The sequence below is a fragment of the Castor canadensis genome, chromosome 6 (assembly GCF_047511655.1).
Source record: "Castor canadensis chromosome 6, mCasCan1.hap1v2, whole genome shotgun sequence".
Taxonomy (NCBI): Eukaryota; Metazoa; Chordata; class Mammalia; order Rodentia; family Castoridae; genus Castor; species Castor canadensis.
The window spans coordinates 149,352,256-149,369,371 of record NC_133391.1 but is presented as its reverse complement, the minus strand read 5'-3'; the positions used below and the strand labels follow the sequence as shown (position 1 = coordinate 149,369,371).

Here is a 17,116-nt window from a genome sequence, read left to right as displayed (position 1 = left end):
GTGATTCACTGTCCCTGCTGATGAGCTTTTGTCATCCTTATCAGTCTCTTTTCTTACCCCTCCTCCACATCCCCCTTTCCCTTTGAACAGACATTGGCTGCAGTGAACATCTTAAGAGTCTTGTTCCTTGTTTCTGTCCACTTGAGTCAGTGACATAGTTAATAGGAACTACTGTGAAGCTCCCAAGTATTTAGGCCCTTCTTCAGAACATTCTAGAAAAGTCTCCATGTCTCTTAACATACAGCTGTCTCTGGCTCACAGTGCTGTTGGCAATGCCTTCTAGCAGTAGGAGAGCCAAGCTCAGATTCTTCCTCCTGATGTCACTGGCTGGGGCATTTGAGGGCAGAGCAGGTAGGTCTAATGACTTCAAGGAGTAGGGATGACATGGGGAAGACTCATGGTCCCACAGATGCCCAGGAGCCTGTCCCCAGCAGATATTCTGCCATCTTTAACATCACCTTACCACACTGCACAAATTACTTTAAAAAAAAAAAAGGAAGAAAGACAAGAAAGCCAGCAGCCCTCAGCTTGGCTTGGGTGCCCTGTGAAAGGGACACCTTTTTGGGGTTCTCTGCATCCAACACTTTGGATTCCTCTGGAGTTCCCCAGATGTTTCCTGAGAAGGTCCATTTATGATTTTGAGCCGTGTTGCCTGCTGAGGATGAAAAGGCAGGTAAGAAGAAACTTGAGAAAGGAGAATCTGTGATTTACCATGTGTGCTGAGAGAGAAGGTAGGGTCCCTGCCCCCCCACCCCCAAAAAAAGTTACCATGGGAAAAAAAGAGATGCCTTGCATTTAAGTTTTACAAATTCTCTCATCCTGTGGGAAGATCTTACACTTGTTTTATTTTGAACATCAAAGTATTATTTAGGGAACACACATTAGCCTGAAATGACCTTAGCCAATGCTGGTTTTGGATGCTGATGGAGGAGGTCAACTGAGGTAATCATATTTTAAAAAGGGGGGTGATTGTAAAAAAATCTAGTAATATTCCAGGACATCTGACCTCATAGTAACAGTGTTAGATTTCTTTGTAAACAAGACTTTTAAAGATCATTTAAAAATGGAACAAGTTAAGAACCTCATTCAAATAACTGAGATCAAAGTGAAGAAGGAAATGTTCTGGAAACTCAAAATGAAGCTGTAATCACAGGAATAGGTGTAAAATGCCAACGACACTAAAGAATTGAACAAATGTTCTCCTAAGATTTCTGGGTGAAACCAGAAATCTTTCTAAATTAACATTAATTTATATAATTCTTATCTATTTGTGTACATATATACACATGCAGTTTTATGTGTTGCTGTATTAAGATCTTAAGGTAAGTCTATTAAATGTAGCATATTTTAATATCTTGATAGATTATTTATATCTTGTGATATAGATTCTTTCATTTATATTATTTATACTGATCAAATCAAATTGTCCTCAAAACTTTTTCAACTATCACCTGACAGGGACAGTAGAAGGTCACTTATATTTGGAGTCACCTTATGATCCAGTGGAAGTGTCTTTAATTTACTGTAATTATGTAGGAAATGAAAATTGATTTCAGGAAGTATTCATATATATTTTCACTTTGAATCATCACTTCAATAACTGCATTATTGTTTCTCACTTGAGCTTTCTTGGTTTGCAAGAGCCAAATCAAAATTAAAGAAACTTGCCAGGTGCCAGTGACTCACACCTGTAATCCTAGCTACTCAGGAGACAGAGATCAGGAGGATCACGGTTTAGGGTCAACCTGGGCAACAGGTAAGACCTTATCCCAAAAGAACCCAACACGAAAAAGAGCTGGTAGAATGGCTCAAGTGGTAGAGTGCCACCTAGCAAACATGAGGTTCTGGGTTCAAACCCCAGCATCACCGAAAACCCCACAAAAACAAAAAACAAACTGAACAGAAGTGCAGAAAATTAAAATGACTCAAATTTATTTTCTCTAAAGTCAGTAAGGATCTATACTAGGAAAGGTGCGCTGACTTACATTTGGGGTCACTCTGTGCCCAGGCATATGTAGCATTTGGAGGTGTGTTGAGCAAATTGAATATGTTCTGTTGTATGCTACCAGACCACTGACACTGTTGATAACAGGCTGAGTGGCTGTTCACAAGACATGTCCTCTGTAGAGAGTAATTGAACTCGGACAGCCTGTCGACTATGACTCTTGTGAAGCAAGTGTGGAAGATTTCCCTTAGGAAACATGACAGACAGATAGCACTTCTCTAGCTCTTCCCCTGTGGGACTGTGGATGTTTGTCCTCCCCACAAGGCATCTTGCCAATAAGTAATCACAGGCAGGCAGGGAAATTTCCAATAGGAAAAAAAACACACAACCAACAAGAAGTCACCTGGATGAAGAACTTTCTCATGAGATGTATTTTCCTAGAAAATAAACGCAAGATGCCTTAAGTCCCAATTGGTCAATGTTAACTGGCTTATCACTGACCCTCCTCCTCCCAAAACATGCTTTTCTACCCTTGTTGATGTTATAACAATTGTGGGCCATTTTAGTTGTTGAGAGACCATGGCTTCCCCAAAAGTGGCAACATTGGCATGTTAGGGCTGTCTAGGGGAACAGAATGGGGCGATATGTATGCACATAAGTGTATGTATATGTGTGTGTGTACATGCATCCTCTAGATCCATAGAAATACATATACATGTGCACATTTGTATATGTATTTTGTGTGTGTGTGTGCATGTGTATGTGAAGGGAGAGAAACATAAAGAGAGATAGAGACAAATCAGCCTTTATAATTATGGAAGTTGGTAAATCCAAAATCTGTAGAGCAGGCCAGGAAGCTAAAAATTCAGTTAAGAGTTAATGTTGCAATTCCATAGGCAGGCCAGGCAGGCCAGAAACTCAAGCAGGGTATCTGGGTTGGAGTCTTGAGGACAGTTCTATCTCTGTTGGGAATCTTAATCTTTCCCCTTAAGATCTACAACTACTTGGATGAAACCTGCCCACATTATGGAGGACAATCTGCGTTACGCAGAGTCTACCAGTATAAATGTTAATCTCAGCCAGGTGTGGTAGGCCATGCTTGTAATCTCAGCTCTCAGGAGGCTGAGGCAGGAGGATCTGAGTGCAAAGCCAGCTTGGGCTGCATAGGGAATTTAATGCCAGCCTGGGCTACATAGTGAGACCATTGTCCCTAAATAAATAATAAAAATAAGTAAAGAAATGTTGATCTCATCTAAAATATACTTTCATAGGAAAATCTGGAGTGCTATTTGACATCTGACTGTAGCCTAGTGACAATGACATGTAACATTAACCATCACATTTGAGATCAGTAACTAAATTCATCTGCATTGTTCACATTGTATATTTTGAGGAATAAAATTACAAATAATTAAGAAAATACTCAGGCTGATGGAGTGGCAAGGCATAAGAGTGCCTGCCTAACAGGTGTGAGGCCCTGAGTTCAAACCCCAGTACCGCAAAAAAAAAAAAAGAATATATTCTATGGGTTGATAGAGAAAACTGTAGATTTTACTTTTGTGTTTTGAGGACACAGAAAGTGCAAACAGTAATCTAGCAAACATCCCTGTATATAGGACTTAATAGCTATTAGTATTTTGCCATATTCACTTTTAGCTTTGTTTGTTTGAACAGAAAATTATAGTTTCAACTAAGGTCTCTTAATCTTGAGGAACTCCTGCTCATTTTCTCTAGTTTAGTGCTTAGTCTTCTAGTCTAGGTTTCAGATGGCTAAGTTCTACTTGTTCTTAGAGGTGCACACATGCATTTTGTGTGTATTTTAATAGTACCATGTTGCATCTCGATTTTTATATTCCAACCCTTTCTGCAAATCTGGTCATGTTCATGGAGTCATTCATATTAACTACCTTTTCAGTTTTAAGAAAAATCTCTACTTCCTTTATACTTTTCTTTTAGCAGTTTTTCAAATTTAGGGGGTTTTGTGTAGAAAATACATAATTACACTTTACTCTGAAGAGAAAAACTAATAATAAAATGGATTAGAAATAGATTGGAAATGTATTTAGATTAATCTATCCAGATTCACATGTTCTTGTGTAGGCCTGGAAGTGTGGCTCCAGAGGTAGAGCATCTGCCTGGCAAGTGCGAAGCAGTAAGTTCAAACCCCAACACTGCCAAGAAAGCCCCCTAAACAAAACAAAACAGCAACAACAACAACAACAAAAACACATGTGTTCTTTTCTTAAAAAAAAAGTCGGTCACTGTTAGGGTTCCTATTTCCTTCTGATAACTTGTCTTGTCCTGTTTTCTAAATTACTATAGTTATCAAATGTCTTAGTATGTCATAGGGGAAGTCAGTTTTTTGTTTGTACTTTTTCAAAATTGTCTTATTGTCATCCTATATTCCCCCATATAAATATTAAACTATTTTCAATTTCCTAAAAATTCTTGTTAAAGAGATTTGTTAAAATTTTACTAAAGATATTAATTGGGAAATACTAACATCTTTAAAGTCTCTCCCCTTCTCTATAAATAAGACTTACCACCCCACTAGTCCAAATCTCCTTTTACATCCTTCAGTAGAGTTTTATGGTTTCTTACCAAAGTTGATTTTAGACTTGTGCCTCTGTGCAGTGTAGTTTTGGTCACTGCGACAGCCATCTTTTTTCCTGCTTTCTATGATACTGCTGATGTAAGGAAATGCAGCTGATCTTTGGATTGGGGAGTTTGTTTCTGCAGTCTTGCGGCATCCTCACATTAATTCTAGTTGTTTGGAACTTGGTCTTGACAATTAATTGTAAGCAGTTGACAGCAGGTCTTCAGTACCTTTTAAATGATAAACTCTGTAATTACCTTGTCATCTACAATTGCACAAATTTCCCTGAGCATGACATCACACAGAGTGTTGCCTCTGGACTGGGCTATGTGCCAGGGCATAGAAAGGTGAAGAGGGTGGAGTTGCAGTTATGAGTGGTGACCAGGAATAGCCTCAAATTCAGTTTTTAACACAACTGTAGTATCTGTGCAGTTTTTCAAATGACTGGGTTCTGAGGCCAGACTGCCCAGGTTCTAACATTTTCACATCTTCATGACCTTGGAAACTGTGCCCCAGATTGTTCTATAAAATGGAGCCAATAGTAATGTCTACTCAAGGATGTTTGTGAGGATTCAGTGAGCTGTTGCATGTACCTGGCCCAGTTTAAGCATTCAATGAAATGTTATCTAGTCTTGTAGGGTAGCATCTTTTCATTTTTCAAAATTCAGCTGTTTTGAACCCTTTCTTATGAGTAGCATTGGACTAGTTGAGACTTATTAGCACTTTATCAGAAAGTCAGTCCTTCCCCTTTCATAATTTGTTTCAAAGACCTGGGCTTATTGTTGTAATCATATCACTTCTGTTAAGATCATATCATCCTCATTTCCTCACGCTGACCAAAAGGAAGATTGTTGCACCCAAATGTGCTTTACAAAAAACGTTGCTGAAAGGCCTCTTTTTGTTATTGAGCATATCTTATAGCTCTGGATTAATTGGCCATAGCCCTAGCATCTGAATAGATTGATAAACTAGAGTTCAGAGATTTGAAGTGTTTTGCATCTTAGTTTTGAGACAGAGAAAAATACCATCACTCTAATTTATAAGCTCAACAAGAACCCCAGAACCTCCCACAATTGTGACAGCTAAGTAGCCTGGGAACCCCTGCCCTCTTTCCATTTGCCAAAAGTACTCTTGGCTCATGCTTCCCCAGTGACCTTTTTCTTGGTCCCAAGTAACGGACTCCATTCCTTCCTGGTGTCCCTTGTCAACCAGCCTGTCATCTAAGAATTTAGCTTTAAAGCCACTATTCTCTTTTTCTGAACTTTGGAAGAACATACTATCTCAAGACCCTGAAAGGCATAGCTTGCTTAACATTTCCGGACCTCTTGTTAAGGGGGGCCGGTGGTGAGAAAAGAGGGGAGAAGTGCTTGGAAACATGCGTGGTTGAGTGGCCTTGGTTTGTTTTGGAATTTGGTAGAAAATGGCTAACCCAGAGTTTAATACCTGTTAAACGTCCCTCCACCCCACTGGCTGACGGTGTAGACATGGCACCATCTAGCAATGGAGGTGGATCAGTAGTTGGACTGTGTCTGTGAGTGCCAGACTACTCCAGGGGTATTGAGAGCTGGCATTTCTCTTTCAGTACGACCCAGCAATTTGTCATGTACTTCATTTTCTTGAGAATAAAGGCTGGGAATGAGAGCAACTCTAATCAACCAGGCACATTTCTCCCAAGTCTCTTCTCAACAGAATATGCAGAGCATCCAGTGTTTTAAGAATACTCACATCAGCTTGGGCAAGAGACAAGCTGGGTTTGTCAACTTGTTGGTCTTTGTTGCATGAGCCAAGGGCCTCATACACTCCAGCAAGTACTCAACCACTGTGCTTCACCCCCATCCCCATACAGATTTTACAGATTTTTTTCCCTGCTTGTACTTTAATTCCCTTTTCCTTTTATCCCCTCCTGTGCTATCTTCAGAGATCTGTAAGAATTGGAGACTAGTTCTCCTTTCAAAGCAGATGTTTAAAAATTTTCTTCTTAGTCTTTCTTTATAACTTCAGTATCTGTTAAATTTTTTAATACAAAAGAACATTGTTGTTATGAATAGAAGGATACCTTTAGTGACCCCAGTGATCTATGATTCAAAGCCCAGGTCTGATTTTGGCTCTGCTACAGATGGAATTCTAAAAATCCACATAATTTCTCCAGGAACACCTGCCTGTAAAAGACCAGAGTGGTGAGAGGCCTTTTTGTTTATACTTTATATAAAATCCATGAAGATTTTTTCAAATTTGGCCAATTTGAAGGCAGATTTTTAAATTGCTATTTAAATCTTGCACGTGACATGGATTGCCTGTATCTCACCCTTCTGCCCTCTGTGCATCTCATCACAGCCTCGGTGGCCATCTCTATGAATGGATGAAAGCACAAACTGTTCAACATTCTACAAACAGAATGTTTTCTCTTTTGTGCTTTTCCAGAGTGGCTTTAGAGCCTGTATCCTCATTTACAGAGATCAAAAATCTGATCTGCAGGAACCCTATTTTGATTGGCTGTCCAGCCTTGAGAGCTCGGTAACTAAATGCCAATGTATGAGATGGTTATTGTTCCCTGGAGTGGTGGGCCTGGGCCAGAATACATTCTTTGTGATTTGAAGGAGACCGAATGGAAGCTATAAATGTCCTGGCAGTCAAATCGGGTACATATGAACTAAATATGAGCTCATATAACCCCAGACACAGAGATAGGAAGGTGGCTTTCTGGCTGTGGTATGGAACTGGGATCGCTAATCCTCTGGTTAGCACTTAACTGAAGGTGCTCTATAAATCTTTCTCTTTGTGGTCTGGGAGTTCTAAGACCCATATCTAATGTTTTCCATCACTTTGATTTGCTTTGTAAATTAGGGTTATTGTCTCAAGAATGTATTTTTAGTAATGCTGGCTCATCTGTCCCATTTTGCTGTATTTAACAGTTTGGTTTGAGTCTGTCCCCTCATTCTGGGCATATAAAAACACATCTTAAACGTTGACAACTCTGCAGGCCATCTTTACTGTTAAAACAAAATAAACTGTGATTCGTGTGGCATTATGCTAAGGAACATACACACGTGGACACTAATCCTCTCTACCATATGGGTGCAGAGCCTTTTATTGTGTCTGCTTTACAGAGGAGGAACCTAACACTGAAATCCTACAGTTGGCTAAGTCCTCACCGTTGGGAGCTTGTAAGATTACAGGTGAGACAGAGGACCTCAGAGTGAAACACAACTGACTCAGACCACCCCAACTCTCTTAGGGGTTTTGCCAAGAAGCCCCCCGCCCCCAAGTACTAGGTCCCTGTAAAACACATGCATAAGCATCAGGCCTGGGAAATTCCACAAAGGTGGAGGAGGAGAGGCAGCCGTACATCTTCAGCAGTGTTGCTCTGCCTTGTTTCCCTCTGGGTTATCTTTCCTGCATCCCATATTTTAGGCCACCTGCTGATAGATAGCTAGTCTAGCAAAGGTTATATTGGTAAATGCAATGAAATATTTTTAAAGCAAATCTAATCATATTCTGCTTATTTCTAGCTGTTATGAATGGTTTCAGAGGTAATAATTGATGTTATCATTCAGCAAATAGGAAACCTATAATTTCTCAGGCCCAGTTAATTTCACAGGCCCAGTTTTGACTGCTGGGGACACAAGAGAGAAAAACAGACAAGGATTCCATGCCTTTGTTTAGCTTAAATGCTAATGTGGAGGGATAGAAAGTTAACATGTTAAAAAATAACTGGACAGGGGTGATAAGTGCTTATTTAAATGAGTTTTCAAATGAATCATCTATAGGTTTATTTCATTAGCTTATTGTTTTCTTTTTCTTTGATGGAAGAAAAGTACACAAATCAGATGCGGAATTGCCAGTTGTGTTTTCAGGTCAAATTGAAATTCTGTTGCCCTCCATAATTTAAATACTTAGGCTTGTTCATAGACAGAATGGAGACCTTAGGTCTGATTGGTCCTATTTCTGTTAGGAGGCCTTGGCTCATCTCTCTAGAGGCTCTTTTCCTGAAATCTTCACTTATTACATGAGGAAGTTGAGCTGAATTGTGTTTTCAGAGCATTCTTGGAAGGGCTCAGGAGTGCATTGGAATCAAGATGGGTACTTGAGGGAACCTAGGAAGGCCCATTCAGCCCAACAGAACAGTTCTGTTGTGTGTTCACTCTTGGGTTTCCACTGCATTGGAGAAAGAATTCTTCTTGTGAAAAGAACCATTTAGAAGCTACTGTGTTGTTCATGACAAACCACCTCTATGGATTATGGGAAAATACAATGAGCAAAGTTTTAAAATGATAGACTGAGAGAAGTGTGTAAGACAGAACAGACAGTGGGTTAATATAGTATACCCTATGAATGGATGAATGAATGAATGAATGAAATGAGGCAAAAAAGTCTGCAAGGAATTGTGGTTCCAGGGTCTCTCACAAATACCAGAATCCATAGATACTCAAGTTCCTAATATAAAATGGTGTGGTGTTTGCGTTTAACTGCTGCACATTCTCCTATATACTCTTATATAAGTCATCTCAAGGTTACTTGTAAGACCTAGTACAATGTAAATGCTACATGAATAGTTATGTTACTTAGGGAATGTTGAAAAGAAAACATCTGTACATGCTCAATAAAGACATGTTTTTCCCATTTATTTTTAATTCATAGTTGGTTGAATCAATGAATCCAACCCTGCAAATATGAAGGGCTGACTATATAAGAAATGGAAAATCACATAGAGAACATGCAAATGTCCAAAACAACAGAAGAAAAGATGCTTTCCCCCTTAGGCAATCAGGGAAATGCAAATTGAAGCATTTTTGTGCTGTTCTCCACCATCCAGTCTAGACAATTTAATGGTTAAGGTCAGGCTTAGGTGAAAGTTGGAAAGGATAGCTAGGCACTAGGGCTTATTCCTATAATTCCAGTTATTCAGGAGGCAGTGACAGGATATCAAGAATTTGAGCCCAACTTGGGCAAAGTTAGTGAGACCTCATCTCAAAAACAAAATACAAACAAAAAAGGGCTGGGAGTATGGCTCAAGAGGTAATGCTTGCCTAGCATGCGTGAGGAGCTGGGTTCAATTCCCAGTGCCACCAATACTACGACTATTATTAATAATCTTAAAAGATGATGCGTCAAGTCTAATTAGAGAAATGGGTATTTGTATAGCAAAAGTGAAAGCAAAACTTGTCACAGAAACTTTGTCAGTGTGTATTAAAAGAAAATTGCATATATTCTCCAATCCAAGAATTACGCTTATAGAACTACATTCTAGTGAAATGCTTGCATATGAACACATATTCTTTCCAGAAGTGTTTGAAATGGGGAAACATGAAAATTAAACATTTATCAGTATAGAAGAATGAATAAATAAAATATGGTAAGTCTGCATTTTAGAATACCATGTGGCAGTTTTCGGAGAGAAGTGGGTTCCTGTGTGAATGGAATGATCTCTAAAATTTATCAGTAGGTGGAAAAAAAAGCATAGTGCTGAATAATTGCTTTTTTTTTTCCTACATGAACATACAGTAGGTAAATGTTGCATCCAGAAGATTTAGATGAAAAACAGAAACCAGTGGTTATTTGGGGGAGGAGAGTGGAATTAGGGAAGAGATTAAGCATTATCTGTATGGTCTGAGTAGCATAATGAGAGGATGCACTGGTACCTATTTTAAGCAATTAATAATACATTTGTTTAAAGCATGTTGCTACAGTAGAACTCTAAGACCAGTAATGACTCAAAGGTTTGGTTGCCCAATTGTTTATCTGCCTACAGTGGGCCCCTTCCTTTCTTGCCACTCCTCCTTCCTCCAGCGGCTATGCCTGCTACTCCTCCTCCCTTCCTCCCCTCCTCCCCCACTGAGGATCTGCCAGCTATAGAAATTCCTCCCTTTGCCCTTCCACCCTTCTGGGAACTGTGGGGTGGCAAGGGCCCAGTAAACGCCCTGAAGGAAGCTGTTTCTGTGAAGCAAGCTGAGAAGCGTAGGTCCTTTGCCACTTCCCAGGACCTTTTCCTGGCCCTTGTGCTGAATTCAAGTCTTAGGTTGGGACTAAGTAACTGGCACAGGCAGAGCCCAGAGGTGCTTCTGCACCCAGCAGATTCTGTAAATGTCTCTGAATGCTCGGTGAGCAAAAGATCCTACCTAGCTGTAGTCTTTCAAGTACTTGGACCTTCTTACACGCCCTGCCTGAATCCTTTCGGTGTTGCTATGGGCAGGGCTCATTGTTACTGGGGATGTCAGTGTAATGACCATTCTGAGAAGCGCTGAAAGTCCTGCAAGGGATGGTTGTAAATATGGACCTGGGTCAAAGACAGATTGCACGCACTATCGTATGAGAGGAGAGTCACACAGTATGAACTGTGTTGGGAAAGTGACTCTGGCCTCAGAAATGCAGAGAACGTTTGCTGCCCTGGAGTCACTCTCTGGAGAAGGGACTTAGTGGGTCAGCAGAGACCACTAGGAGCCTGTGGGTGGCATGCAAGCTAGTGCACACACTCTCCTTTGTTTCATTTTGCTTTTTGAGATTGAGAAGCAGAATCCCTGCTGGAGAGTGGCACTTTCTCCAGAAGGACCCCTTTCAACAGCAGGAAAGTCTCATTCCTGAGATTCACAGTCTGCTTCCCTCGCCTTACTGTCCTTATTGTGAGTTGCCCATTGTTCTTTGGGAACAATGGAGCTGAATTTTGGTAGGAATCTGACAAAATTTAGTAGAGCTTCATGAAGAACTGCTAACTACAGGGACATGGTAGAGAACGCCATAGAGTGCAAATGCAGAGGGTGGTGTGCACATGTGTTCTTCTTCAGAACCTTCTCCTCTTTGACTTAGTAATCAGCCTTATATGGTTTTGTTTGTTTTGTTTTTTAAAAAAGCTTTTTCTAAAAGGAAAATAAAATGGGTTGACCCACTGGGGGCCACACATAGCTTTGAAAGGTTGCTTAGCTGAAAGGCAGTGAAGTAGGGAGGGGCCTGTCAGCATTGTTAACTTCAAACACACCCCAAGTGTTTGTGGGGGTGCATCAGAAGGAAGCAGCTCTATTTTCCAAGACTGTGCTCCATGGGTGCTACTGTTTTGGTCCATTGAGAGCCTTGGAATTCAGATGAAACAGATGACCATGGGCGCCTTTGTAAAACATGGGTTGGTCAGGACTGTATTTTAGGATTTGACAGGTAGTGGTCTCTTTGTGGGTTTAGCAGTTAATGTGACTATTTATACTTTTCAAGACATGTTAAATTCATTCGAAGGTGGTGGGTGGGCCAAAGGAGGCTTGTCCAGCCATCACTATAGTGCCTCACACACAGCTGGTAGTAACCAACTGTTGATGGCATAGCTTTTCTTAACAGTAAATCATTTACTGAGAGAAACCAAGAAGCTGGACTGATTTTAAGTACCTGCTGTTTGGAAATCTTTATGATAAACTCCGTGAGGGATAGGAAGTCAGTGTGGGGTGAATCTCACACTGATTGTGTTGCTGGGTTCTCACCATTTGTGATAATGGCCCCATCTGATAATAAACAAATAATGAGCACAGCAGGAGTGTTCAGAACTGAGACCCTAATGCCCTGAGCCCAAACGCTGGTGTCTCAGTTTCTCCTTGCTCACTTTGTTTGACTCTCTTCCCCCTTCACCCCCAATCACACACATTTTGTGAGTTGTTCTATTGTTTGCCTTTGAAATGATTGATTTATACATTTGTACAGAAAATCCCAGAGCCTTTTCCTCTTAATGCTATAAAGTTGCCATTTAATGAGGCGTTTGGAAGGCCACCCAGCCACTTGAAATCTGAAGTGTCACACTGAGGGATTGTTACCAACCAGTATTTACATTGGAGCCATGGTTTTAACTCTCTTTTGGCAATTGATTAATTTACTGCAAAAGCCAATAAATCCTTGGACAGATGAGGAACAGATTGAAGGGGGCGGAGCTTTTGTTTTAGGCTATTTTCTTTTGGAATGCTTTTAACACTTAGCCCAGGGAAGATGTTTCCTTTTGTAAAAGAGTTCAAGTTAGCCATTTTGGGGGCTGCACAGAAGGGCCTGTGGGGCTGAAGGAAGGACGTGATTGGGTTGTCTTGGACCCTAGCTTTGTGTAGACCTAACACTCCTATGGAGAGGACATTTGAAATACATTTTCTTAAGAGGAGAACTGTATAAATGATAAATCAGTTGTGAAAGAGTGATGTGGGCATAGCAGGCTGTAGAAGGAAGTCTCTCACTTGCCAGTGCTGTTTTATACGTTGGGAAGAAAGGCTACTGCTTTCTTTCAAGAGTTTGGAAGAGGGCCTGATTGTGGCCCGTGTGTCACTGTCATTAAAACACTTGTGGAGCATCGCCTCCTGAGTGTTGGCAGGGCTGAAGCATTCCAATTTTGTTGTTGTCTTGAAACAGGGTCTCACAGTGTAGCCCAGGCTGGCCTCAAACTTGGGATTCTCCTACTTTAGCTTCCTGAGTGCTGAGATTATAGGCAGTCACCACCATTCCTGGCTTGCATTCAAGTTTCTGAGGAATGTTTTCTCTCTGAGGGAACCAATATGGTAGCACCTAGCCCTACATGAAATGTGATTCACATGGCCAAAGAACTGAATTTTTTTTCTTTTTGAGATGCTGGGGATCAAACCCAGGATCTCAGAAATCCTAGATAAGCACTCTATCACTGAGTTACACTCCCAGGCCAAGAAATGAACTTTTTTAATTTTAAGTTTAACTAGACACATGGGCTAAGTGGATATCAAATTGGCCGGTGCAGTTCTGTGGGAGCCTTGCTTTTACTAAGAACTGTATGATAATCCTCTTTGATTTTCACAGCCTGCTCTTGAGGGATGAAAATTTTGAAGATAGTTTGCTCTTGCTAAGGAAAAAAAAAAAAATGAAGAAACCAAGACCCAGAGAAACCAAGTGAATGGTTCAGATAGTGGACTAATATAAACAGCAGAGCCAAGACTGGAGCCGGAGCTCCTTCTGCCCCACTCCCCCCTTATACAGCCCTTCAGAGCCCCGCTGCAGATGTTAATTAGAAGTACTACTTAGCAGGGGACCCCATCCACTAAAGGAAGACTTGTGTAACATCTGGAATCTTGGCTGTGGGCCATGTATTTAATCTTCTGCTTTAAAATCAAACAGGCTTAATGAGCAGTGAGAGTTAGGAAATCCCTCTGGGCACTTAAATCCAAGGAGGGGTTTCTCAGGAACCAGAGGAAGTAGGCCAGACAGGTGGAGTGACTATCTCCCCTCCCCTCTGGCCTCTTTTGCGTGGCCTGTCTGCGGCAATTATAAGCAGGGAAAGACCTGTGAAGACTTGTGGTTCTAGTTTCCTATTCCTAATGTGCTGTAAAAGACCAGACCCCAGGACAAATGGCATATAGTTGGATACTCCTGATTTTATCAGTGCTTCTGGCAACTGTGTTAGTGTGCCTCTTGCAGCCCCTGCTGTAGAAGCCAGAACTCTCAACCTTGAGTGCTTCATTGGCTCCAGCTCTCTCCTTACCATCTCTGATTCTTGCTGTCCCATCTCATGCCCGAGGACTGTAAAAGCTAAGAGATTTTCCCATCTCTAAGTAGCACATGTAGCCCCTATGATGGCTTCATGGCCAGGATACTGAGTCATGGAGCAGCAGGATCTGGGTTGGAACAGAAATCCAACACCTTGCCAGTGCTGTCAATCTTTGTAATCCTGGTGTGCACATAGTGACAGATTGGCTTTGCCCACTGCCACCAGCACATTCTGGCCATTACCAACCTCATCCCACGCTCAGCTCATGCAAGTGGGCCCAGAGGAGTGAAAGAGAGGCAGGACTGATAATTAGATACTTAGCAGGGAAATTTGCTGTATCATGTCATAGTTGCCCTTTATGCTTTAAAATTCTTGCCTAAACTTTTTTCTGGATTACTTCTCCTTAGAGTCTATCTACCTGTCTACCTAGTAGTCTACCTATAAGAACCACAGCAGGTAATGGGAACAATGACCTTAAAAACAAATCTCTAAAAACCAGGAGCCACATTTATTCACCATATTAATAGGGTGGTCACAGAATTTATTGTACACACCAGGCATTTCAGAGAGTGAAAGGGAGCATCAATATTTACACATGGATAACCAGTTTAATCCAGGCACATCTAAGAATAACAGGGCAAGGTGAACATCTGCTGTGGGCTAGGCTGTGCTTGAGTTGGAGGACACAGGTGAGGAAGGCTCTGGATCTTCTCTCAAGGAGCTTACAGTCTGGCAGTGGAGACATGTGTGTGAGCACATAAAGCACTAGTGTGGAAATGGATGTTAATGATGATTGAAGTGGGAGGAGAAATAGGGAGGATAAGGGATTGAGTTTTCTAGAGCAAAGCAGAGGCAAATTGACTTTGTGACTATTAATCTTGCATCTGTTGACTAGGAGGGACCATTTGACCTTGCTTTTTGGGGGTCACTTGTGTGGAACTTGATTGAGTCACATGGTGGTGAAGGCTGTTTATGCCAAGAGTCATTCTTGAGATCATCCTGTACATGCATCACTGTTTAGTCCAATGTTGACTATGGTTTGTGGGAGAGAAAAACCACTAAACAGGTGAGTGATGAATTTTGAAGGCTATGGATGACTTTCCAGTATATAAAGTGATCAGTTCTATCTGAAGTCTGTCTTAAGATACAGTGAGATTGTGTGTGTTCTTTGTCTATTTTCCTCCTTATACTGAGGACTATTCAGTTCCTCAGCAGGGATGTGAAGGGGAGTATATTCATCTGTGTGATGTAGTTACTAAAACTTTACTTAGAAAAAAATCGGTTTAAGCATGGTTGGCATGAAGTCATATAGACCAAATTTCTCAGATATAGTTTGAAATAAGCACAGTATTTTAAAGATGCTCCCTATAACTGGAATTTGAACTGAAGTTTTGACCTAAAGGAATTTAGTCTCCAGCCTTTCATTCTGCAAAGTGCTGGACTTCGTGGCCCATTGCACATCTGGCCATCTCTTGAATGGGTTGGAGCCAGGCATAACTTAGTGTGTGATTTAAACTGTGGTCTTAGGCCAAATTCTCCTAAGGCTAAGATGCCTGGATCAGATTGAGCTGTGCCTAACCTGATGGGTTTTCCCATCTCAGCCTTTTTATACACTAATAAGGTCATAATAATTTAAAAAATAATTTTAAGGAGAAAATTCTTCTCAGTCCTACCGTACAATATATATTCACTGTATTTTTCTCTTCTAAGTTTTTCCAGGCCCCTGTCTGTCTGCATACTTATAATAATTATGGTTATAACTACACAGTATTCTGATTTTATTCTGGTTTTTCCATAGTCTGAAATTAAAGTTTGGAGTGATCTGGTGTGACCCAAAAGATTGAAAGATAATGTCCTAAGTGTGGCTTTAACTTGAGTTCAATGAATTCTTAATGACAACTGAGAGACTTTTCCAGAAACTAAACCAAAGGGTTACTCAAATGCTGAAAAGTGTTTCCGGAGTTCATTACCTCCTTTTCTCAACCTTGCCTCAATCTTTCCTTCCCTTTCTTTCACTAAGTGCAATGGTTGAATGTTTACATCCCTATAAAATCCTCATGTTGAAATCCTAACCCTAAAGGTGGATGGTAATCAGGAGTGGTCCCTTTGGGAAGTGACTAGGTCATGAAGGCAGAGCTCTCATTAATGGGAACAGTTAGTGCCATGTGAAAGCTGCTCCACTGAGAGCCCCCATCTCCTCTGCCATAGGAGGACACAGCACAAACAGTTACCTATGAAGGGGTCCTCACCAGATACTGCTAGCACCTTGATCTTAGACTTCCCAGCTGTGGGAAATAAATTTCAGTTGTTTATAAGCCAACAAGTTTATGGTATTTTGTCACAGCTGCTCAAATGGAGTTAGACACCTGGTAACTTTTAGCTCCCAGACATATCTTCTGCTGGGATTTATCAAAAAGAGTATCTTCTAATGTGGCTGAGCCAATGGAATGACTTTAAGTTCTGCCTAGAATCTCATATGAACATGTTGTACACTCCTGTCTTATTCTTCACCCAGCCATGAAATAAACATACCTATGGCATGACGGTCTCTCTACCTTTTCCTTTCCTTCCTTCTTTTTGCTCCACCCCTCCCAGAAGACCATTGTGCTCATACCTGAGCAGCAAGGAGTGTCTAAGAGCCTTTTTCACATCCTGATGTTTTCTTCGTGGCTGGGGAGAATAGGCCCTGTCTTCTGCCTCTGTTAGGGAGCTAGCTCTGTTATTACACACTAGCCAGGTGTCAAGGGATTCTGCATACATTCCCTGTAACTCTTCCAACAGCATGACCAGATAGCTATTTGCCCCATTTTCTAAAGAAGAGACAGCAAGTTAAAATTTAAGAGATATGCCCAAGGATACAGACTCAGGACTGGTAGGACTCAGACCAGCTCACTTCACATCCTGACATTTTCCATTGGACCATGCTTACCTCTGACTCTTTCTGACACCTCCAATGTGCTGTGACTAAAAGGTGAAAAGTCACTGTACTGCTGTAGACATGGTGTATATTTTTGGCAGAGGGGCATCCATGGGCACAGAGGGACTGCTAGTTCACATTCTTTTTTGTGTGTGTGTGGTATGGGGTTTGAACTCAGGATCTTGTGCTTGCTAG

At 41.1% G+C, this 17,116-nt stretch overlaps 1 protein-coding gene across 10 annotated transcripts in view; it reads left to right on the top strand.

The window, feature by feature from the left end:
* Pdzd2 (PDZ domain containing 2) overlaps positions 1-17,116 on the top strand; it is a 374,613-nt gene that overhangs the window by 183,506 nt on the left and 173,991 nt on the right. The window contains exon 1 of one of the 10 annotated variants that reach the window (XM_074077665.1): positions 3,429-17,116. This exon is cut by the window's right edge and continues 22,651 nt beyond it. The exons of the other annotated variants lie outside the window; for them this stretch is intronic. The gene's annotated coding sequence lies outside the window, so the exon portion shown is untranslated. Of the gene's footprint in view, positions 1-3,428 lie in introns of those variants that run through there. 10 annotated transcript variants of the gene reach the window in all.